The sequence below is a fragment of the Leptodactylus fuscus genome, chromosome 1 (genome assembly GCF_031893055.1).
Source record: "Leptodactylus fuscus isolate aLepFus1 chromosome 1, aLepFus1.hap2, whole genome shotgun sequence".
Lineage (NCBI taxonomy): Eukaryota > Metazoa > Chordata > Amphibia > Anura > Leptodactylidae > Leptodactylus > Leptodactylus fuscus.
In genome coordinates, this window is record NC_134265.1 from 166340339 (window position 1) to 166365844 (window position 25506).

General features: G+C 41.6%; 1 protein-coding gene across 4 annotated transcripts in view; it reads left to right on the plus strand.

Annotated features, from left to right (window-relative positions):
• Positions 1–25506, plus strand: part of LINGO2 (leucine rich repeat and Ig domain containing 2) — a 1202771-nt gene that overhangs the window by 512642 nt on the left and 664623 nt on the right. For all 4 annotated transcript variants that reach the window (XM_075279372.1, XM_075279381.1, XM_075279389.1 and 1 more), the window contains one exon: positions 7167–7220. The gene's annotated coding sequence lies outside the window, so the exon portion shown is untranslated. The remainder of the gene's footprint in view (positions 1–7166; positions 7221–25506) is intronic.

Genomic DNA, 25506 nt, shown 5'->3' on the forward strand with positions numbered 1-25506 from the left:
TACACATATGTAAATTGATGTAAGCATCTTTGTTTATTAGTGTTTGCTATAACTTTATTAATATTTTATAAAATAACAGTATATCAATGCAGTATACATATTTATTAACCCTACATGTGTGGCACATGCCATACATTTACATGGATGAGACCAGCAAATGAGCAGATCCCACATGTTCAGCAATGAGAATCAACTGTAATATGCAGACAATTTGCTGAAACAGTCATATTTCCTGTAATGATAAATTTGACCAAGGAAGATGAGAAAGACCTCCGACTGCAATTTTGGTATTTAAAGCATACCTAAGTAAAAGCTTATTAAATGGGTTCTTGGGGGAATCTGTGTACATTTGCATCCTCTGGGGGATTTAGGTGCTGTACCTAGGGATCCGGGCTGGTTCTGACCCCAAGCATCTGAATTTCTACGCCACCTCCCACCTCTCCCATGTTTCCAGGTAGTGTTATGTGCTATGGGGGCTAGCAGGCTTGATCATTATAATAGTAAAACCAACCAGCAAAGATGGTGCTCACTGATGACTGCCTAGTAGCCCCTTGTGGGCTAAATTATGTAAAAACATAGTAAATTAAAGTTTTAAAAATAATATAAAACTTCAAAATTATAAAAATTGAATCTATTCCCTTAGATTACATATAAATACATTTAACAAAAGAGCATGGCTACTGCAAGATTTGGAATATGAAAAAGTGATAGGTGTCAGAATATGGTGATGCATAGAAATTTGTTTTTCAAAGTTTTAGCTTACTTTTCAGATGTTAACATAACAAAAACTATAAAAATTTTGTTTTACCAACCCCGGATCATGTGATTAGAACTAGCCGCCTCCTCCCTCCTCTCTCATCACTTGATCAATATAAATCAACCCCCCTTGATCATTACTAAAGCCAACCCCATAGCACAGGTAACCACCCATGAATGAGTGAGATGAGGGAGACTCCTGGTTTTGATCACGTGACCCAGGGTCAGAACCAGTTTGGAACCCCTGGTTGCCTAAAATCCCCAAAGGAAGTAAATGAAAACAAACTTTAGGGTTGTATATCAATGATATTAGCTTGTGGCAGAAGTTATTGTTCAAATGTATTAAACAATATTAAAGATCATTAGAATAAATTTATATGTTTTTTTTGGCCTTTAAAGAATGTACTCATGGAGAACAACCTGTCAAGCCTCCTGGGGAGGGGGGAAGTTAAAAAAAAGCGAATTAAATATTTTCTCTAGTGGTGATAATGTGAAGCTATGGATTAAAAAAATATTTGTATCTGTGTAACTCTATCCTATCCCTGTCCCTGATCTATGTTCACCATTGTTGCTGATATGAGGAAAAAAATACAAAAATAGAAAAACAAAAGTAAATAAAAAAAAAATGATGTATTGTTAAACAAATGATACTGAATAAATAAGGTTCTCTATATTTTTGGTTTATATTCTTAGATGTGGCAGTCAATTGTCTTGATCCATTGCCAAAGGATACTACCATGAATGCAGGAACTTCATATGTTCTGGCACTTGTTAGAATCCGAGCCATGATTTTTTTTCTTTTGTATGGTGGCCAAGTTATCAAGCAGGAGCACCACATGCAAGAAAAGAAAACCTTCGCTCAATAAGGAAATCATGCCAGATTATAGAAAGTTCCTTCATTCATGGTCGATTATGACTATCAAAACTAATATGGTCAGAGAAAATCCTTAAAACTCTGGAAAATGTTTATATTTGCAAAAATGTCTAACTGTAAATTGTCTAGAAATTTACATACAGTTATGTTCATGAGAAAACCCCTTTTTAGATATGATAGTAAATAATAATAATAACAATAAATCATAAAACTTGAATATATGTTTTAAGAATCATTGCTTCCCTTTATAGAGCCCCCTATTAAATAACCACTAGGAGGAGCACACTATATACTGCTAAGAAATCTTCTACATTTTTATATTGTGATGTCCACCAATTGGCCCAAATTGTCTGTCTTAGATAGCAGATCCGTCCCATTCACTTGAATAGATTTACATGCAATACCAGACATAACTCATGAATAAGGATGGCACAGTTTCTGAAGGTGAAAACAGATATTTCAATTACCTTTTACTAGTCAAACTTGGATACTTTAGCCAACTAAAAGTTAGATGTAAGTCTTATTCAACATACGGAACTAACAAGTATTCATCTATTTCTAAATGACTTCTTATTGTTGATAGCATAATAATCTATTTGATTGTGAGTAGAGATGAGCGAACAGTAAAATGTTCGAGGTTCGATATTCATTTCGAGTAGCCCCTCAATATTCGACTACTCGAATCGAATATCAAACCCTATTATAGTCTATGGGGGAAAATGCTCATTTCAGGGGTAGGCAACGTTTGATCAAATTATACTTACCAAGTTCACGAGTGAGGGTTGGGCTGGATCCTCCGAGCAGTCTTCTTCTTGCAGCGTCCCCGCGGCATCTTCCGGCTCTTCATTCACTCTGCTAGGCATCGGGCCTGGGCACTATAAGCGGACATGCGCAGTCGGCTCTGCCCAGGCCCAATGCCTGGCAGAGTTAATGAAGAGCCGGAAGACGCCGCGGGGAAGCTGCAAGAAGAAGACTTCTAAAGGTAGGAGAAGAACCAGCATTGATTGGCCGACTCTATAGCATTCGGACAATCAATGCTAGTTCTGCATCAAACTTTTACATTCGAATAGCGAGTGGTACTCGATCGAGTACGAGTATTTCGAATACCGTAGTATTCGATCGAATACTTACTCGATCGAGTACTACTCACTCATCTCTAATTGTGAGGCTTAAACAGTCTCTGTTCGCTTGTGGGTCTAATTAAAGGTGACATATATGGTGTACCAAAGAGAAGGCACTACACAGAGATATAATTCACTATTATAAGTGTACTGCTCTAAGAAACAACATCCTAGGCTCTCTTTATTATTCCTAAAAGCAAAAACTACAACTTACAATCAGCAATTAAGCATCATGGTATCTTAAACAATGTGTATGAGACAAAAACTGAACATAAGCTATAGGTAGCCTGTCTTGGAGATAGTCACTACATCCACTTTACAAACTGATTTGACCCAGTGTACACCGCTTCATCCCTACTTTATGAGTTACTTGCATGAACTCAGATTACCTTATGTAAAACAAAGACACTAACCAGCTTTTCACTTTATCACAGTCATATTGTATATTTCCTCCCTTCAATCATCTTTGTCAAATTTTCCACTAAATCAGATGGACTTGCTCTTATGAGGCCAAACTTTGTCTCATATCAAAATCAACTCGATCTAGCAGTCCCATTATTTTTATAATGTAACTTCTTCCTTTTGTATTATAAAGCTCCTGCTTTATATGAGAATTTTAATAAATTTCTCCACTGGGTTTTGTAAGTAGTAAATTGAAAATTGAACATGAGAATAAATTTGGATTGCATCTGTTTTATTATACGGGAAAAGCTGTGGACGCCTTATTCAAAGTTGAGAACAGATTCCAGTAAGCATTCAAGTGCCATGATAGAACTCATTTGATTAGACTTTGCACTCAATACAAAACACCTATTGCGGAAAGGTCATGCTGCATCTGTCTAGCTGTCACACCAATACCTCTGTGAGTGCTGGCTGCCTTTACTCTTTTTCTATATATGCTGAAACTCATTTGGTTTGATCCAAAGTGCTATTTCCAAAATAACTGTAGAAGAAGAGTGTTTTGTCAACTGATTGCCAGTTTGCAGATGCTCTTTTTTTCTTCCAGAACATGATTTCTCATGCTGAGAGAGAAATAGTTTCTTAAATGAGAATTATTTAACCCCTGTATATGGAACAGGTGCAATGCTGTTAAAATGAACAAAAGGCAAAGGCTTTATCACATCTACAATCAGTCTTATCTCATTACAGTGCTGGTTAAATTAGCAGACATCATGTTGAACCTGCCATAGCTTTTCCAAGGCCTTACTGTGTCCCAGCAGAGATACTTACAGGGGGTTCATCTTCTAGTGCGCAATGTCTTATAATCTTCACAACACTTTGTTTCATTATTAATATTTTTTACTACCGGTAAGTCACAAACTCTGTACTCCACAGTGTTTCAAGCAGTGGCAGAAGATATTGTACAGAAAGAGATTAATTATAAAGTGACATAAAAGTGCTGGAAACAGCAATAATGTAACGCAATTGTAATAGTACACATTGGAAAACGGTATTGCAAATACTATCTATAGTTATAATTTGTTGTTATTTAAAACATACTCATTATTGTTATTTGACCAATAGTTAGCTTAATGCTTATAGTAAAGGTCAGCTGTAAAAAGTAAGTAAAATATTAAATACTAAAATTGCTTACGGTACTTACTATATTGGAGAGACCATTTTGAAATTGAGAGAGACAAGTTGTGAGAATCAACAATCTTGACAATCCACATCCCATAATTAACTTATACAATTTGTAGAATTGACTTACTTTGTCAGATGTTTCTAATAACCGTAAACTAAATATATATATATATATATATATATATATATATATATATATATATATATATCATGAGAAATCCTATCTGATGTAAAAATTCCCAAATTATACATAGTCAAACAAGATTGTAACCGTGAAATTGTTTACAATATTTTTTATTTGAATTTTCAAGAACAGAAGCACAGCATTCTGTTACATACAGTACTCTCCCACCCACCAAAAGTAATAAAATCAAAGAAGAAGTGAAACAATGGTCTATGTACAGATGTGTCCGCCGCAATATTGTTACATACACTCACCGGCCACTTTATTAGGTACACCTGTCCAACTGCTCATTAACACTTAATTTCTAATCAGCCAATCACATGGCGGCAACTCAGTGCATTTAGGCATGTAGACATGGTCAAGACAATCTCCTGCAGTTCAAGCCGAGCATCAGTATGGGGAAGAAAGGTGATTTGAGTGCCTTTGAACGTGGCATGGTTGTTGGTGCCAGAAGGGCTGGTCTGAGTATTTCAGAAACTGCTGATCTACTGGCATTTTCACGCACAACCATCTCTAGGGTTTACAGAGAATGGTCCGAAAAAGAAAAAACATCCAGTGAGCGGCAGTTCTGTGGGCGGAAATGCGTTGTTGATGCCAGAGGTCAGAGGAGAATGGCCAGACTGGTTCGAGCTGATAGAAAGGCAACAGTGACTCAAATAGCCACCCGTTACAACCAAGGTAGCCAGAAGAGCATCTCTGAACGCACAGTACGTCGAACTTTGAGGCAGATGGGCTACAGCAGCAGAAGACCACACCGGGTGCCACTCCTTTCAGCTAAGAACAGGAAACTGAGGCTACAATTTGCACAAGCTCATCGAAATTGGACAATTGAAGATTGGAAAAACGTTGCCTGGTCTGATGAGTCTCGATTTCTGCTGCGACATTCGGATGGTAGGGTCAGAATTTGGCGTCAACAACATGAAAGCATGGATCCATCCTGCCTTGTATCAACGGTTCAGGCTGGTGGTGGTGGTGTCATGGTGTGGGGAATATTTTCTTGGCACTCTTTGGGCCCTTGGTACCAATTGAGCATCGTTGCAACGCCAAAGCCTACCTGAGTATTGTTGCTGACCATGTCCATCCCTTTATGACCACAATGTACCCAACATCTGATGGCTACTTTCAGCAGGATAATGCGCCATGTCATAAAGCTGGAATCATCTCAGACTGGTTTCTTGAACATGACAATGAGTTCACTGTATTCCAATGGCCTCCACAGTCACCAGATCTCAATCCAATAGAGCATCTTTGGGATGTGGTGGAACGGGAGATTCGCATCATGGATGTGCAGCCGACAAATCTGCGGCAACTGTGTGATGCCATCATGTCAATATGGACCAAAATCTCTGAGGAATGCTTCCAGCACCTTGTTGAATCTATGCCACGAAGAATTGAGGCAGTTCTGAAGGCAAAAGGGGGTCCAACCCGTTACTAGCATGGTGTACCTAATAAAGTGGCCGGTGAGTGTACAAGACTATATAAATCTCATTGCTCATTGTTACAAACTTTCCTTCTTGCTGGATAAGTTAAGCAACTTTTCAAATAAAAACATCTTATGATAAATTAACACAAAGGAAGAAGCTAGCTATCCTATGTATGTGTGTCCACCTCACTCAAATTTTAATATATGCCTAGTATTTATATATCTAATGCTCACAATCTTAAGTTGTGCACATAGCTTTCATGACATCCCAAAAATTATAAAAACCCGAGACCAAGCTACAGAAAAAATGTGAACCAATATTCCCTCTTCCTCCTCCATAGACTTAATAGATACAAATCCCAATGCATCCCAAACCAGACCCCAAAATAAATGCAGATCTCATGTCAGACCCCCTAAATAATGACTAATCCCATATTAAATAGGCACCTCAAACCAAACCCCAGAATGCAGACCGCTTAATAAAAACAGATGTCAGAATACATAGACTTCAAATCCCAAAATGAATACAGACTCTAAAAATAAATACAAAGGCCGGACAAGATCCTTAAATAATTAAAGACCCCAAAATACAAATCCCATATTAAATACAGATGTAATCAAGTTTAACATGACTATTAATTAGTTGTAAATGTTTGGTTGCATGGCGGTGCTACTTCTCAGTCCAATGAGAATGAATAAGACTGGACCACAATTACAAATCCTCTTTAAGTCTATGGAGGAGGAAGAGGGAATATGGGTTCATAAGTTTCTATTTCACCTCAAGTACTTTACTCATATCAATGATGTTCAGCACTCTACAATGTCCTATATTAGTTATGAGTTATATAGTTTCACTGTTTTACCCATGTTTTTCCTGTGTGTTATGTATAGCAGACATGATAACAGCTTGTCTATGCCCATTATCATTATCTAGAAATAAAACCTGCTATAGTCTATATCGTTCATTCAATATAGATTGGGCCTTCAATGCCTCACCGGTCACATGCTGCTGATGGAAAATGGATTTCATTATTAAGCTAACTCTAATTCATTCATTATTAAACTGACTCTACTGGCATTTATTTTGGAGGAAGAAGCAAAAGAATATCATCTCTTAATAATATCAACACACTCTTGTACATTTTTAACAACTGTAATGATTATTTGTATGTGTGATGCAAATAATATAATTTTATTCATTTATTTTTCTCTTCTACTCCACAGACTGAGAAACCATGAGTAACTAGTATGCTGACTTCGGTATGACTACAGATAAAGGTAAGAGCTGCTATTGCTGATACAAATAAGCTATTTTATGTATATGTAAGTTCTATATATTCAAGTTAACAGTAAGTAAAATATAACATTAGTTAAACTATAGTATTGAAACTAGAACTCTGCTCTGTTGAAAGTCCATGACAACCTCAGACTGATACACATATTATGTAATACCATGATATGGTACATTCAAACGCTGTCTCAACAATTGTCAATCAGATATTATCTATAAATGATCATATTTAATAACACTTACTGCTTTCAGAAAATCTTTCATTACCTTCACCAACTCTTTGCATCTTTTGCATGCTACAGAAATGGTACCTATGCCACTTCACTACCTTACCTTGGCTGAATGCTTATATCACTGGCTTCCTAGATTTAACAGCCAAGCAACCAAATAATGCAGTATGGCACTCAAAATGCTATAAGCTCTATCCTTCTTATATTCTATCTGTGACAAATCTGAATTGTGCCAAATCCTACTCTTCTGCACCAAACTCCACCAATGGCAAACTACTGTGACATCAACTTTGCCTCTCAGTTTACACTATCCATTGTGCAGCTTAAAAAACCTCATGAATTACATTGATACCAAATTTATATAATTTTTTAACCATTTTTGCAAGTTTAAAACCCTCTTTGTGATAACTATTTTTTTGTACACCACTTTTCAAGATCGATGACTTAATTATTTTTATGTTTATCAACAGAATTGTGTGAGGGATTATCTTTTTGTGCACTTTTTATTGATGACATTTTTATTGATGCCATTGTGGGGAGCATAGCACACTTTGATTGCTTTTTATAAAAAAAAATTTGTGACCGACAGACAAAAGAAAAAGTCAATTCTGGCATTTTATAGCTTTTTTCATTCTTGCATGCTGTGCAGGGAAAATAACATTACAGTTGTATTGCTCAGGTGATTGCAGATGTGGAAATAATTTATTTGCTATTTTTGAATTTTTTATTGTTCACAAAAATTTTTTGGACTGAAACACTTTTATGCAGTCATAGTGACTTACCTGACAAGAGTACATGAACAATATCACAGCTATATTCATGACCGAAACAAACTCATGTCGTCTTGCCACAATATTCATCATATTGTACCTGCCTTCTTGGACTATACCCATACAGTATCATGGTAAATTACCAAACAATAGAGTACAAGAGTTCTTTGATTTTCACGTGCTAATGTGATGGCAGACGTGGCAGGTAGCCATAGACTACCTCACTCATAGATTTTGAGATACTTCTTCAGAAATCCAAAAATGACCCAGAGGTTATAACTTCAGCATCACTGGAAATCTGTGTTTCCTTATCGTTTATCTATTAAAGGCCTAAACTGTATTGAATGAACTTTCTAACTAGTCAAGAAGATTTCTTTTTTGTGGTTTATGATAGGAAATCACCTTAGTAAAATTGAGGCAAGCATTCAATGGTTGGAGCTGAGCTTATTATTAAATAAGTTCAAGTATATATTAAAATGCACCCGTCTAATGTATTCTTTTTTACGATTTCTTATGAACATAAACACTTTGCTTACATCTTCTGGATGAAAAACTATTAAGATCTAATAATTTTAAAAGCAGATACTGACTCTATAACCCCTGGTTCACTTCTTTGTTTGGTAATCTATTCGGGGAGTCCGCATGGGGACCCCCTAAATGGATTACCAAACGAATTTGCAAGTGGTGTGCAGTGAAAGCACACGAACCCCATAGACTATAATGTCATGTGGATAGAAAAGTAGAATGTGAAGTACTTTCCTGTCCGTATGTTCCCAGCGGAGATCTTGCGGCAAGCACTTGGACCACCTTATAGTCTATGGGGATCCATGTGCTTTCACTGCATACCGCTTGCAAATGCGTTCTATAGTCCATTTGGGGCGTCCCCATGCAGACTCCCGCTAACGGATTACCGACGCAGCTGTGAAAGAGGATTTAGGCCCCTTGTACGTGACTGTGTGCTAGTTCAGTGTGCTATCTAGGTTTATCCCGGATAGCACAATGACCCATTCATCTCTATCGGCCCACGCACACGACCATGTATTATTGATTCTGCATGCGGGCTGAGAGTCCGGGCCACAATACTCAGGATAGGTCCTATTCCTGCCACGTTTTTGTGGGCCTATATTAGAAGCTCAAATATAGTGCTCTAATAGTTTGCTGAATTTTATCAGTATATCAGTCCAGACTGTTTACATCGCTTTGACTCACACAGAACACAGAAAATCTGCAACAAAAAAACTTAACTTTTCTGCAACATGTGACCTCATCCGTAAGTGGGATTCCATTAGCTAACCAAATTACTTAGAATTTTCTGACTATTTACATGCAGAGGATTTGTACTGATATGAGTGAAGACAATGAAATAATGCATGACTATAAACAGACAACAATTTTGTGAACATAAGCAGTCTAATTTCCAACATTACAAATTGCTGTGTCCTATTTCTGAATTGTGTGCAATCTTAGGTATTTTTAAATGACTTCAATTATAGAAATTAAATGTTCTTGTAGGAATTATGTCTTGGCTTGAAGACATTGTCTCTAGAGAATCAGACTTGGTAAAAGACAAATTGTACTGCATTGAGGGATTAACAAAAACATAAGCTAGTGGCTGGAAATGTATAATTCGCATGAACAGTATTATTAGAAACACTCTTCAATAAATGTGACATATACAGGAAGTGGTAATTGTTGCACACAGTAAAAAACTCATTTTATCATGTACTTTTCTGAATTTTTTTAATGTTGATTTTATTTGTAGTTTAATACACGGGACGCACCAGGAACCTATAAAATATTTGTCCATGTTTAATGAATGATAAACTTTTGTTCTCGTTGTATAGTATACATGTGGAAATGAATAAAGTATTTGTGAAATGACTTAAAATAGCACTAAACTTTGTCAGTTAGTCATCTGCCACACTTCACTAGGAGTATGAGTTGTGGATTGCTGGTCCTCATAGATCTTGTGGCTGTACCCCATTCTATGTTATTACCAGACCAGACAGTCCATGTCATTATTCTTCATATACAGAAGGATTTTTTTTTTTTTTTATTGGCCTATACTTTGCTTTCTCTTTAATCTGAATAATTTACATTGAATACCCTTTAAAGCACTACTCCAGCAATATTTATTATGTCATCACTCTGTAGTATAAGGCATACTAATGAATAATGCACTTATTTACCTGGAACAGCAATCACTTTATTTCATCTCTGAACAGTTCCCCTGTCCGGTCATGTGATCGACTGACTGACCTACCAATTCACACACTAGCTGGAAGGCCTTAATTGCTGTAGATGTAGCAGCCTTTAAGATTAATTCTGGCACATTACTGGTGCAAGCAAGATGTCAGAAGTCATTGAAATGAATTATTGACCAGAGTATTCCTCTTCCTGACCCCCCCCCCACACACACACACACACACACATACACATACACATACACTTGCCCTATTGCTTCTGCCTACAGGGAAAAAAATCATTGGTGACAAAAAAGAGAAAAAGTATATCGTTATGGGTCTCCAACCACTATTAGCGGCATTGGCAGTACTATGATTTTACACTCTATTGTGACAAAGTAATGTCACTGTACAGGGAGAAAAATAATAAAAAAAAGATCATAGTGGAGCGGTGAGGCTATTGGTCACCGCTATCTCATTGTGATTCATCCCTTTGGACATTCAAATTCAATGGTCTAATCACTGAGTTGAAATCACTGGCCCCATTAATGATTTCACACTCTATTGTGACACAGTGAAGTCATAATAAGTACAGATGAGCGAACAGTAAAATGTTTGAGGTTCGATATTCATTTCGAGTAGCCCCTCAATATTCGACTACTCGAATCAAATATCGAACCCTATTATAGTCTATGGGGGGAAAATGCTTGTTTCAGGGGTAGGCAACATTCAATCAAATTATACTTACCAAGTCCACGAGTGAGGGTTGGGCTGGATCCTCCGAGAAGTCTCCTCCTGGATCCTCCGAAAAGTTCAATGCAGAACCAGCATTGATTGGCCGAATGCTATACAGTCGGCCAATCAACGCTGGTTCTTCTCCTACCTTTAGAAGTCTTCTCCGTGCAGCTTCCCCACGGCATCTTCCAGCTCTTCATTCACTCTGCCAGGCATCGGGCCTGGGCAGAGCCGACTGTGCATGCCTGCACTACAAGCGGACATGCGCAGTCGGCTCTGCCAAGGCCCGTTGCCTGGCAGAGTGAATTCAGAGCCGGAAGACGCCGCGGGGAAGCTGCACGGAGAAGACTTCTAAAGGTAGGAGAAGAACCAGCATTGATTAGCCGACTGTATAGCATTCGGCCAATCAATGCTGGTTCTGCATTGAACTTTTACATTTGAATATCGAGTGGTACTCAATCGAGTACGAGTATTTCGAATACCGTAGTATTCGATCGAATACCTACTCGATCGAGTACTACTCGCTCATCTCTAATAATAAGTGGATATTTATAACATTGGGGGACAGTATAGATAATAAGAAAAAAATCATAGTGGAGCTGCGGGGCTATTAATTGCTGCAACCACCCTATGATTTGGCCCTTTGGATATCTGAATTCAATAAAGGCATTGGTAATTCATTATTTGGACCATTTGAAGTTAGCATCAAAGCCCTGAATTTGGCACTGGTTTCAAATGTCCAAAGGGCCAAATCAAAGAAGTGCTGTGACAGCCTCCTGTTTTTCTTTTTTAACACTGCCCCAGAGGGTGGGAACAGAGTCGACAAGCTTGCAATGCAAATGTACGCAGTTCAACATTGTAGGTTGATCATAGTAGCATGATCCCCCTGTGACGGTTAACTATGCTACATCTATCTGTGAATCTATGAGAGCTTAACATTTAGGCTTTCGTAAATTCACATGAAAAAGTGACTTCCAAATGGTGTATGAATCTCAAGGTCAATCTGCTAGGGGAAAATGTTTGGAGGCTAAATAAAGTGAATAATGTACCTGGTGAGTAAATGCATTAACTTTACAATAATATTCCCTGTACTACAGGGCTTAGGCATAATATATTGCTGAAATGGTGCTTTCTCTGTCTCTGTTTATTTGTTGCTCCCAGCAGTGTGATTGAGGGAGGGTAAGGAGAGGTCTTTATGCAGCAGCTAAGAAGGTCTCCTAATTCCTTCGGTGTCCTGCTTTCAGCTTAAGAATCTGACAGCTTCTTGACAGTCATTGTCCCCATAAAAGTGTGTAATCCACCAATGTTCCAATAATAGTCTGTGAGCAAAAGGTATCCTATTGCAGCATTGTATACATATATTTCTCCATAACTGCATGTCCCCATGACCGTTGTCAGGGTCTGAGGTTGCTAGGTGGGGTGGCATAGACACAAAAGTCTAGTTTCTTTTAGTCCAAAACACAGCTATAGTTTATTTTCACTCAAAAGGTAGTGCAGCAACAAAAGGAAACAATACGAAAATAAATCCCTGCCCGGCTTGGCTCTAACTAAACACGGAATAGATTACCTTACCTAGAATACCATAAATTCAAAAGCTAGTTGAATCACTAAGGACAGAGCTCCAAAAAAATATGACCTCTTTCTTTGGCTCTCCAGTCAAACTCTGCCCCCAGTCTGCTGCTGGAGCTGGCTTCCTAAGCCTCCTTGACGAGGAGACTCTCTGCAGCTGAGTCGCTGCCAGAACATCCCCAAAGTGTGGACTGGAAGGGGGGTGGAATGACAGGTCCCACTACCAACCTACCTGCCATTCCTAAAAATCCAGCCCAGTAACCGGAACTTTGAAATAACCCTGAGCAGACAGAATTATCTGCTGAGAAACATTCTTTCTGGAGTTTTCTCATCTCACCCACCTTAGTAGTCTGGGTGAGATGTACACCCCCTCCATTACCTGGCTGGCCATCGGATTACACCATGTAGACCACAAATGTCCTCCTGATAAGTGTTTCCCCATAATCACAACTGCAATTGACACCATTGATATATTATTGACTTATCCTATTTGACATTTTAGCCATCATTTCATTTGAAAGATTTTATTATTCTCTTCTAACAAAAACATAGACGCATTCTAAATATATGGATAGTTAAACATCAATCCTTGTTCTTTTTACCTAAAATGTAAATAAGGATTTTACTCGTTTTTATATCCTCTCATCTGTTAAAAAAGTATAAGAACAAAAACATGTAGATATTTCCATATGAAAGCCTAGATTATTAAACATTAACGGTTTTGCTAACAGTATTTCATCTACCACATCATATTTTAGAAGATAAGATAAAATAATTGTTTCACTTTGCGGGCCAGACTCAGTGGAACCCTCATTTGTCATAGAGCTGTAACTTGGTTAAATGTCAATTGAACACAAATATTTTACCAAGGAAAGAATATGGTGTCGGAACAAAGCAAGGATAATGTTATACGAAAAAATGTTTCTTATATTTTAGCAAATTCCTGTAGGAAAATATGCTTAACTTTTACAATTGTACTATCTTCTCTGCGTTAAGATAGATTGTGCAATAAAACTTAGATAAAATCCGGTAAAGCTTAAATCACCATGTTGTGAAAACTCTGCTATTTGGCCACAGTGGATATGCCACTGCAAAAATTGTGGCATTTTAAAGTACCTGCAAAGTGGATGGAATTCTAGCTAATCCTTTCCACACATTACAGAAAAATATCTGCAGCAGAAATTCTGTGATATCTAAAATTATTGCGCTTTTGTAAATCACAGCATGTCAATTATACCTACAGAAATGCTGAAGTTTTCCGTAATGGTACAATAGAAGCAAAAAGTCTGTGGAGCAAAACTCTCCAAAAACACTGAAAAAATGTGAAGCGCTTCGGCCAAAGTCTTTTCAGCTGCAGCTTGATTTATGGGGCCTTTACCGAAATATGTTTTTTGGGCTAAAAACATTGAGGAGTTACCATATTAATAGATCATTATTATCTGATAGGTTGGATCCGAGACCCAACACCTCCATAGATTAGATGTATTCAGCTAATGTATAGTAAATAGAGCAGGAAGTAGTGAGCTCTGTTCTCCAGCTACGTTATTGGAAATGTATTACAATTGTTTTAAAAGGTATGGTAGTGGAAACAACTATATCAGAAATTGATCAGAATCAGAGGCCTGTGCTTTGTACTTTTTAGATATCACCAACTTTACTAATCAGTTGTTTTATTTGACTTTTCAGGATAAGTTACTGGCAGTACATGCAGAGTGACACTACTTTTGTAATTTTTGCCGTTTTTTCATCTGCAGGCTCTATCTGTAGTTTGTATTTCTCTCTGACCTGGTGAGACTAGCTGTCAAATGTCATAGTTTTGTCAAAGCCCGACAACCGTGGTACTAAATGTTGCTAGAACTACTATTGAAATGGGGTAGTAAGCTGTACCTAGTGCTACGACGGCTGACTAGGCCCTGCCTGAGGGTGTTGGTCAGCTGTTCCCGATCTAAGCTCGGTCCCGACAACTACTAGCTCTCTAAACGTGAAGTCCTAACAGACAGGTAGGATGAGAGCTGAAAGAAGCTAGGGACTGGGAAACTAAAGGTGGTCACCAATAGCGAAAGGATTAGTGCATCTGCAAACAGTACAAGCTAGGATGGGACGTACTGGAGAACTAACAGGTGCACGACCACTAAATACACAACAGAAAATGAGGAGAGGAAGAGTGGAGTAGTGAGGAAAGGGTATCACAGGACAGGGGCACCAGCTCAAATCCCCAGACAAACACCACCAAAAAACACCCCTCCATTTTATAAATAGCTCAAATGCTGACATCAAACTGTCAAACTGTACACAATGAAGAGGAGCATCTGCTCTATAACTGTATAACTCTATCACTCAGAAACAGATGTATTCATATACTTTGATTGTGATAGAACGCTCCTATTGAGCTCATTCAGCATCAGCCTAAGTCCATGTATCTGCTGATATATTTCTCACTTCCGTCTCCATAAATTTATATAGACATGTGTAATCTAAATTATCTGACCTGCAGTCCATTTTGATAAAGATGTGGCAAATTTTCAGAGTCAATATCACCCCAGTAAGAGTTAAAAAAGCATTTTTCTCTGATAACATATTAAAGAAAGTTTTCTTTAATAACCAGTACTATTCAATTATACAAAAAGTGTTGAAATAGTGTCTTTTCAATTCTATTTTAAAAAAGTATAAAACTTTTTTTTGTAATATACAATTTTGCAGATGTTATAAGACTAGGGTGTAATATGTCAGTCTTAATAAGCTCCTGCACTGGCATGAAATGAACTTATTATGCGATATGTCCCTAAATAAATTTTATACATGGTAGAGATATCTGAGCTCCAGAACCTATTTCCTAGCTGCTAGCATAGATGTCTGGTGTTACTTATTCAAAGTTTGTGGGGTAACTAATTGCAAATGTTTCAGACCATGAGGAGTTGTTCCTTATTTCCTAGTTCTGTCTGAATTGTTCCCCAAAAAAATTGCAAGGCTCTGCAAGGACTTGAGTCTTGGTATTTATGTGGATGTCTATCACATGTATCATCTAACCAAACACTGTTGCAAATCAAGTATATTGTATGAGCCTTCCACACTACAAAAGTTGTACAAAATGGTGACAATAGTGACAATGGTGAACCTCACAAAGAGGTTAAGGTGTTGAATTGGCCTCTCATTTCAATTGATCATCTGTGGGATATACTGGAAAAACAAGTCATATTCATAGAGGCTCCACATTGTAACTTACATGACTTAACGTGTACCTGTCCCAATTAGGATTCGGTATGATCTGCAAGCAGCATGTTGGAAAGCAAAAGGAGCCGTAAAGATTGACATATAGGATATAAGCTGAAAATCCTTTAAAGTGAATCTATCGTCATGAAAATGCAACATATGGGCAACATGTTATAGAGAAGGAGGAGCTGAGAAGACTGATATATAGAAAAGATTCAGTATATATTCTGAATTTATATATTTGCTCTTTTTATGCTTATAAACATAATCTATTCATAGAGACAGCCCTTCAGTGATTGACAGCTGTCTCTGTATGCAGAGTCATAGAGTGGAGGCTGTCACTGGAAGTGTAATGTCATCTGAGACACCCAAAACATCTATATATAATAAACTGGGTAGTTTGTTAAATATTCCACACAGTTTATTACTTGGAAGATGCTGTGTGAGATGCTGTACGCTGCTTGTCTTTATGTAGTGCAGTGAGTGTACTAGGCCATAGACTACTTTTGTGGTTGGTGCTCCAGGGAATTCACCTGCTACCTAATGGGCCAGTCCGAGACCTGTATGGACTGGTTATCTCTGGATTTACTTCCAGGGGTAACAGAGACACTGATAAAGCACTGTTGTAACCCTTATCAGGGTTCAGCAGCTGAGAGAACTTTGCAAAGTTAGCAGATTACTTAATTTGCCATCAATCACAATGAAGAGAACAGGTGGCCCTGGACAGAGGCCACCAACTTGGCAAGCGTTGCTAGATATCAGAGGTGAAATAAAACCTAGGCAAGGAGCTGTAACTGTAACTGTAATTCAGCTGTATCTGACAAATGGAGCAATATACTGTAGATAAAGCAATCTATTGGGTAAGACACTTTGGTTAGTGTCTCAACTTTAACTCCTGGAGATTGGAATAGCACTTCAAACTCTCTTACATCTGGATATGCATGATACCTGATTTTTGTAGAATGGTCTTTTCTTTTTCAATCTGATATACCTCTCACCAACTTAATATTGTAGATGCAAATTAAATGTAGAATAATTTACAATGAATTGCCTTTGCAGTACTTGTTTTCTAGTAAGCATGAAGAAAAAAATTCTGTCGACTGTTGTACCTTTTGCATGAGTCTTATTTGCTCTGTATACAGAGGTAGCAGCTGTCTGTCTAAGGGTGTGTGCACATAGCTGCATTACAGATCCATGAGATATGGTTTTGTAATATGATGTCCATAGCCTTCTATAGTCTTTTACCATATGTTCTACTTGCTGTTATAAGGCAGAATTTTGTATTGTGTGAGAATCTACAAGGCATATATTGTGCAGTTCTCCATCACATACTATTAGAGATGAGCGAACACTAAAATGTCCGAGGTTTGAAATCCGATTTGAACAGCCGTACACTGTTCGACTGTTCGAACGGATTTCGAACACTATTATGGTCTATGGGGGGAAATGCTCGTTTCAGGGGTACGCAAAATTCGATAAAATTATACTTACCAAGTCCACGAGTGACGGTCGGGCTGGATTCTCCTTAAAGTCTTCTCCCGGCGCAGCGTCCCCGCGGCGTCTTCCAGCTGGAATTCACTCTGTCTAGGCATCAGGGCCCAGGCAGAGCCAACTGCGCATGCGCGGTCATGCGCAGTCGGCTCTACCCGGCCTGACGCCTGAGCAGAGCCGACTGCGCATGCGAGGGCATGTCCGCGCATGCGCAGTCGGCTCTGCCTAGGCCGGATGCCTAGGCAGAGTGAATTCCAGCCAGAAGACGCCGCGGGGACGCTGCACGGAGAAGACTTTTAAAGGTAAGAGAAGAACCAGCATTGATTGGCAGAATGTATAGCATTCTGCCAATCAACGCTGTTTCTGTATCGAACCTTAAACTTCGAACAGCTAGTAGTGTTCGATCGACTACAAGTATTTCGAATACCGTAGTATTCGATCGAACACCTACTCGATCGAAAACTACTCGCTCATCTCTACATACTATATTAAGGAGATATAATATTGTTCTAGGGGAATCCAGTGTCTTAACAAGGTACCCTATACTTATGAGTTCATAGACCCATAGGGACAGTTTTGCCATATAATTGTGAAGGATGCCTTTTTTGTTAGACTTATATAACAGCTATACATAAAGATAATTTATAAGCAGTCTCCCTTTAAATCTTTATTTTATTTTATTAGAATTTAGTATTAAAACTCAATCAGAGCAGATTTTGGTGGTGCACCGCAAAATATGAATAGCAAGTGTAATCTATGGTATTCACGCAAAGCGTTTAGTCGTGTGAGTTTTTAGTACAGCATGCACATTAAATCCTGCATTGTTACACTGAGCTGCAGCTAAGGAGCTACTGTCACAATCTCGTAAACTATTTGCTTGACAAAGCTCACAGGGCTGCTAAATAAAATGTGCATGTAATGCTTTTACATTGAAAAGATAGGTAGGAATATTCTCCTAGCAGGGCAAGCAGGATTAGAGACATGAAATGGATGTTTTGCGGTTGTTGAAGGGGAATGAGTTTGTTTAGCCATTTTCATGCTTTGACTTGCTAAGGTAGATATTTTCCCTTAAGATTCCCTTATTTCTTTTGCCTCTCCAGATGAATTGGAAGGCTGCAATCTTTTTATATATATAATTTATAAACTTATAAACTTTATATTTATAACTATATAAAAGGTAACATCTGAAAAATATAGAGGATCTTTGGTAATAACTAGAGATGAGCGAACACTAAAATGTTTGAGGTTCGAAGTTCGATTCGAACAGCCGCTCAATGTTCGTGTGTTCGAACGGGTTTCGAACCCCATTATAGTCTATGGGGAACAGATACTCGTTAAGGGGGAAACCCAAATCCGTGTCTGGAGGGTCACCAAGTCCACTATGACACCCCAGGAAATGATGCCAACACCTCTGGAATGACACTGGGACAGCAGGGGAAGCATGTCTGGGGGCATCTAACACACCAAAGACCCTCTATTACCCCAACATCACAGTCTAACAACTACACACTTTACACATTCATAAAAACCTCTATCAAAGTGGGAAAATACCTGGAAACCTTCTTTACTCCCCAAATGGATGGACACAAACCCCAATTTAAGCTCAACAAACAGTAACAACCACCCCTTTAAATCACGTTCCCCATGACAACCACAAATGGAATAGGCAATGGGAATTCCAAAAGCCCTCACCCTTAACTGTCATTTTGAGTGTGTGTGTGTGTGTGTGTGTGTGTGTGATGTGGTAAGACCTTCCAAAATTCACTTTTCTAGCCCTTAACATGAGCCCTTCCAAACAAAGTTACAGGACCTTAAGCTGAGCTACCAGCAGAGATTGAGGCCCTTGGCATGAGTAGAGCCTTGCACCAGCAGTGTTTTTGGCACTTAGGGTGAGTTGAGCCTTGTACCAGCGTGTGTCCCTTAACATCAGGCGGGCCCTAAGTTCTGCGCTTTGCACAAAAGTTCCACATTAACTAGGCTGAATGGTACAAAGATTAGTAGGCCCGAGAACCAGGAACAGGTCTTGCAATGGCTGTCGGATAACGCTTAAAGCACATTGTCCACCAGCCAGTCAGCCTCTACCTCCTCTTACCCAACAGTCTTGTCCTCCTTCCACCCAAAATTCCCAATCTTCCCAGAACAATAACCCCAACTGTCCCTGCTCCCCAGAGCTGTTCTCCCTTCCTTTGACTGTACCGCAACCTGCCCCTCCATTTCGCGATTCCACGGACCTAACAGACGAGTATCTGTGTCCAGATGCTCAAACACTAGAGTCTCCTCCATTCCATCTCCGGTCGATTTGGTGGCGGATGACCAGCAACCCACCCTCATCGACGACGATGAGACGCAGTTGCTGTCAGGGCAGCCAGTTGACATGCGCATTGTGCAGGAGGAGGAGGCGAGACAGGAGTTGGAAGAGGAGGTGGTGGACGACGAGGATACCGACCCCACCTGGACAAGGCGGATGTCAAGCTGGGAAAGTAGTGTGGATGTTGAGGCAGGTGCAGCACCAAAAAGGGTAGCTAGAGGCAGAGACATGTTCAGAGGCAGAGGTCAGCTGCTTTGCCGAAGCCAGGCCAGACCCGGAATGTCCGAAGATGTTCCCTTTTGTACCCAGCCCAGAAAAACTCCCCCATCGAGGGCACGTTTCTTGAAGGTGTAGAGTTTTTTCAAGGAATGCGCCGAGGACAGATATAGTGTCGTCTACACAATTTGCCTCTCGAAATCAAGTAGGGGCCCTGAGAAGAGCAACCTGTCCACCACTTCAATGCACCATCATTTGGAATCCAAGCAATGGAATCCGTGGAAGGCAGCAACGGCAGGACAAACGTCGCCCGCCGTTCATGCCACTGCCTCTGCTCACAGTGCTGGCGATGCACTCCAGAGGACGAGCCAGGACATCACTTCATCTGCCTCCGCCACTTTGTTGACTACTCCCTCATCCTCCCCTGTTTCTGTCTTATCTCCTTCTCCTGCACCATCAAAGGCACCATCAGGCGCTTCTTTATAACAACCCACCATCTCTCAGACATTGGAGCACCGGCAGAAATACACCGCTAACCACCCACCCACGCAAGCCTAGAACGTCAACATCGCTAAACTGCTGGCCCAGAAGAGGTTGGCGTTTCGGCTTGTTGAAACTCCCGCCTTCCCGGACCTGATGGCAACTGTGGCACCTCACTATGCCGTCCCTAGCCGTCACAACTTCTCCCGGTGTGGCGTCCCCGCCTTGCACTAGCACGTGTCACTCAACATCAGGTGGGCCCTTAGTTCCGCGCTTTGCTGCAAGGTCCACTTGACCACCGACACTTGGACAAGCGCCTGTGGTCAGGGATGCTGCTTATCTTTAAGGACAGGCAGGGTGAATGTGGTGGAGTCTGGTCCCGGGGTGCAAACTGAGGTACCCTATCTCCTCTCCCAGGCCAAAATTCATGGCAGGAATAGACTGAAACCCTACGACGCTGCAACCTCCACCCCAGCTACTAGCGGAAAACACTGTAACACTGGCGTGGGGAGATGTCAGAAGGCCATGCTGAAACTGATCAGCTTGGGGGACAGACAGCACAGTGCCTCCGAGGTCAGGGATGCCATCCTGGCTGAGATGGCATTTTTTTTCCCTGCTACACTTGGGGCCTGGCATTTTTACGCCTGTGATAATGGCTGGAACCTGGTAGCGGCTCTGGAGCTTGCCAGCCTCCAACACGTTCCATGTTTGGCCCACGTCTAACCTAGTGGTGCAAAGTTTTTTGAAAACATACCCAAATGTACCGAAGCTACTGTTGAAAATGCGGTGCTTGTGCGCCCACTGTTGCAAGTGCACAGGAGTCGCTGCTAGCCTAAAAACACTCTAGCAAGGCCTACATCTGTCCAAACACAGGCTGTTGTCCGTCATTCACACACGCTGAAACCCTACAATACCATATCTTGAGCAGGGTGTGTGAGCTGCACAGACCTTTGATGGAGTTCCATCTACAAAACCCAAGGGTTCCTCAAAGTCAGCTCCCAAAGTTTCTGCACCATGAGTTTCCAGGGGTGGCAGAGTTATGGCTAGGGGCAGAGGCATGGATAGGGATGATGTCTAGGGGCAAAAGCAGTGTGGATGTGGAGGCAAGCTAAGCAGGAAAAACTGGGGGTACAAGCTAAGGCATGGACTGGGGTGATGTCTAGGGGCAAAAGCAGTGTGGATGTGGAGGCAAGCTAAGCAGGAAAAACTGGGGGTACAAGCTAAGGCATGGACTGGGGTGATGTCTAGGGGCAAAAGCAGTGTGGATGTGGAGGCAAGCTAAGCAGGAAAAACTGGGGGTACAAGCTAAGGCATGGACTGGGGTGATGTCTAGGGGCAAAAGCAGTGTGGATGTGGAGGCAAGCTAAGCAGGAAAAACTGGGGGTACAAGCTAAGGCATGGACTGGGGTGATGTCTAGGGGCAAAAGCAGTGTGGATGTGGAGGCAAGCTAAGCAGGAAAAACTGGGGGTACAAGCTAAGGCATGGACTGGGGTGATGTCTAGGGGCAAAAGCAGTGTGGATGTGGAGGCAAGCAAAGCAGGGAAAATGGTGGCTAGAGGCAAAGGGATGTCCATAGGCAGCAAGGGCAAAGATGCAAAACTCTCCCCTGTTTCAAGAATTTTCCTGACTTGTCTCCCCACAAAACATTCCTGGGAGGAGGGCTGAAACACCACCCTCCTCCTCCTCCGCTGTTAGATTGACCCCAGCTACGAGCTGAAAACGCTGCAACACTGGTGTAGGGAGACGTCAGCAGGCTGGGCTGAAGCTCATCAGCTTGGGAGACGGACAGCACACTGCCTCTGAGGTCAGTGATGCCATCCTGGATGAGATGGCAATTTGTTTATCCCCGCTGCCCCTGGGGCCAGGCTTTTTTGTCTTGTTGGAGGGCTCTGGAGCTTGCCAGCCTCCAACACGTTCCATGCCTGGCCCACGTGTTCAATGTAGTGGTGCAATGATTTTTAAAAACATACCCCAAATTAGCTGAGCTAAGGGTGAAAGTGCGGCACTTGGACACCCACTTTCCCAAGTCTACAGTACCTGGAGCTAGCCGCAATACACTCCAGCAAGGCCTACATCTGCCTGAAGCACCTACTGTTGTGCGAGGTCACCACACGATCTAACCCTAGATACCGTATGTTGAGCAGGGTGTGTGAGCAGCAGAGACCTTTGATGGAGTACCAGCTACAAAACCCAAGGGTTCCTCAGAGTCAGCTCCCTCACTTTCTGCACCATGAGTTTCCATGGGTGGCAGACTTATGGCTAGAGGCACAGGCATGGATAGGGGTGATGTGTAGGGGCAAAAGCAGTGTGGATGTGGAGGCAAGCTAAGCAGCAAAAACTGGGGGTACAAGCAGCCGGTGGCATCATCACTGACAAGCACAGCTGTCTGTCAGCTGACAGGCTGACTTTCACCAAAATGAACAGACAATGGATAGACTCATCATATACATGTCAGTTACATGACAAATTTAGTGCAATTTGCAAGTCCAAGATGGGTTGGAGATCTGCAGAGAGGAATCTCACCACCTCTTGCGGGTGCCATCATTTGGAAGGCAAGCCCTGGGCTCAGTGGGTGAGAGCAAGCGCAGGGTAATCGTCGTTTGGCCTGGCGGCCACTGCCTCTCCCACTGTTGACAGGGCTGGCGCTGCAGTCCAGACCAGCAGCCAGGACACCTCCACATCTGCCTCTGACACTTTGGGGAGTTCACCCTCATCCTCACCTTTTCCTGCCATTTCTCCTTTTGCCCGCGCCATCATGCGCCTCTTCTCAGCAACTCCCCATCTCCCAAGCCTTTCATTTCATGCTAAAGTACAGCGCAACCCACCCACATGCCCAAGGCTTCAACGGCCTCATCTCAAGAAATCTGGCCCAGGAGATGTTGGAATCCCGGCTGGGGGACACTCTGCCCTTTTTGGGCAGAGTGTCTACTGCGCCACCGCACTGTGCCGTCCACACCAGCACTTTCCCCCAAACATGAGGTGGTCCCTAAATTCAGCGCTTAGCCCTAAAGTTCCACGTGACCAGTTACGAATGGACAAGTGCATGCGGACAGGGACGCTACCTTTCAATTTTGGCACAGTGGTTGAATGTAGTTGAGGCGTGGACCGGGTCGCAAAATGTGGTGGCCTGACTTGTCTCCCCACACAACATTCCTGGGAGGAGGGCTGAAACACCACCCTCCTCCGCTGTTAAATTGACCCCAGCTACAAGCTGGAAACGCTGCAACACTGGTGTAGGAAGACGTCAGCGGGCCGTGCTGAAGCTCATCAGCTTGGGGGCCAGACAGCACACTGCCTACAAAGTGAGTCATGCCATCCTCGATGAGATGGCAATGTGGTTTTTGCCACTGCACCTGGGCCCAGGCATGTTGTCATGTGTGATAATGGCCGTAACCTGGGATCGGCTCTGTAGCTTGGCAGCCTGCAACATATTTCATGCCTGGGCCACGTTTTTAACTCATTGCTGCTAATCTTTTGAAAAAGGTACCCCAATGTTCCTGAGCTACTGGTGAAAGTGTGGCGCTTGTGCGGATAGTTTTTAAAGTCTATAGTTGCCGCTGCTAGCCTCTATTCACTCCTACAACGCCTGTACCTGCTGGAACAACGGCTGTTGTGCGACGTCTCCACACTGCTGGCACTAAACATATCATGTGTTGAGCAGAGTGTGTGAACAGCACAGACCTTTGATGTAGTTCCAACTCCAAAACCCTCGGGTTCGTCAAAGTCAACTCCCTCAGTTGCTCAACCATGAGTGGCCATGGGTGGCAGACTTATGTGAAATCCCATCCCATCCATTGCACTGGACACGAAACATTAGCATGCGCTTAGCACAACTTCGGATATGGCAGCTGCGTTAAGCAGGGTGCAGGGTACAACACAGACCAGGCCCGAGCACCAGGAACAGGTGTTAGAAATACTGCAGCATCCGCCATTTCCTTCCAATTTTGGTGTTTTGGACCCGCCACCGACTTGTCTGGACCTAAGTGGGGATCATGAGACACAGTTGCCATCAGGGCAAGCTGTGGTCATGTGCGGTTTGCAGTAATGGGGCCAGTGCGCAATTGGAAGAGGAGTTGGTGGATGACGAGGCCACCGACCCCACATGGACAGGGGTGATGTCTAGGGGCTAAAGCAGTGTAGATGTAGAGGGAAGCTAAATCAACAAAAAACCTGGGTAGAAGCAAAGGCATAAACTGGGGTGATGTTTAGGGGCTAAAGCAGTGTAGATGTGGAGGGAAGCTAATTCAACAAAAAAAAAAAAAACAGGGTAGAAGCAAAGGCATAAACTGGGGTGATGTTTAGGGGCTAAAGCAGTGTAGATGTGGAGGGAAGCTAATTCAACAAAAAAAAAAAACAGGGTAGAAGCAAAGGCATAAACTGAGGTGATGTTTAGGGGCTAAAGCAGTGTAGATGTGGAGGGAAGCTAATTCAACAAAAAAAAAGGGTAGAAGCAAAGGCATAAACTGGGGTGATGTTTAGGGGCTAAAGCAGTGTAGATGTGGAGGGAAGGTAATTCAACAAAACAAAACAGGGTAGAAACAAAGGCATAAACTGGGGTGATGTTTAGGGGTGAAAGCAGTGTAGATGTGGAGGGAAGCTAAGCAGCAAAAACAGTGGGTAGAAGCAAAGGCATGCAAAACTCTACCCTGTTGGAAGACTTATTCCTAGGTCTGGAACACGTTAATGGCCCCCCTGGACAAATTACTGCCACTCAGGGGCCTAGTGTCACCAGGAGGGACAAGTATAGGCGCATGTTGTGGGAATACCTGGCCGACACCAGCTCTGTCCTCTCCGATCCCTCTGTGCTCTACAGCCTACACTTATTTTCTCATCTTTTTTTCTGCACTGCACATCTCTTGCCTGCTTCCTTTGGGATCTTACAAGTGGTGGTCCACTTCCACAGATGGTAACTTCAGTGCTGGAGTTGCCAATAGACAGTGTAACGGGAGTAGCTGAGGGATCGCTGTCTTAACCACTTTTTGGCACAAAATTAACTTCCAAAGCCAAATATGGTGCAAGTATATGATGCAAGGACACCTACACACCTATCTCTGACACATTGGGGAGTTCACCCTCATGC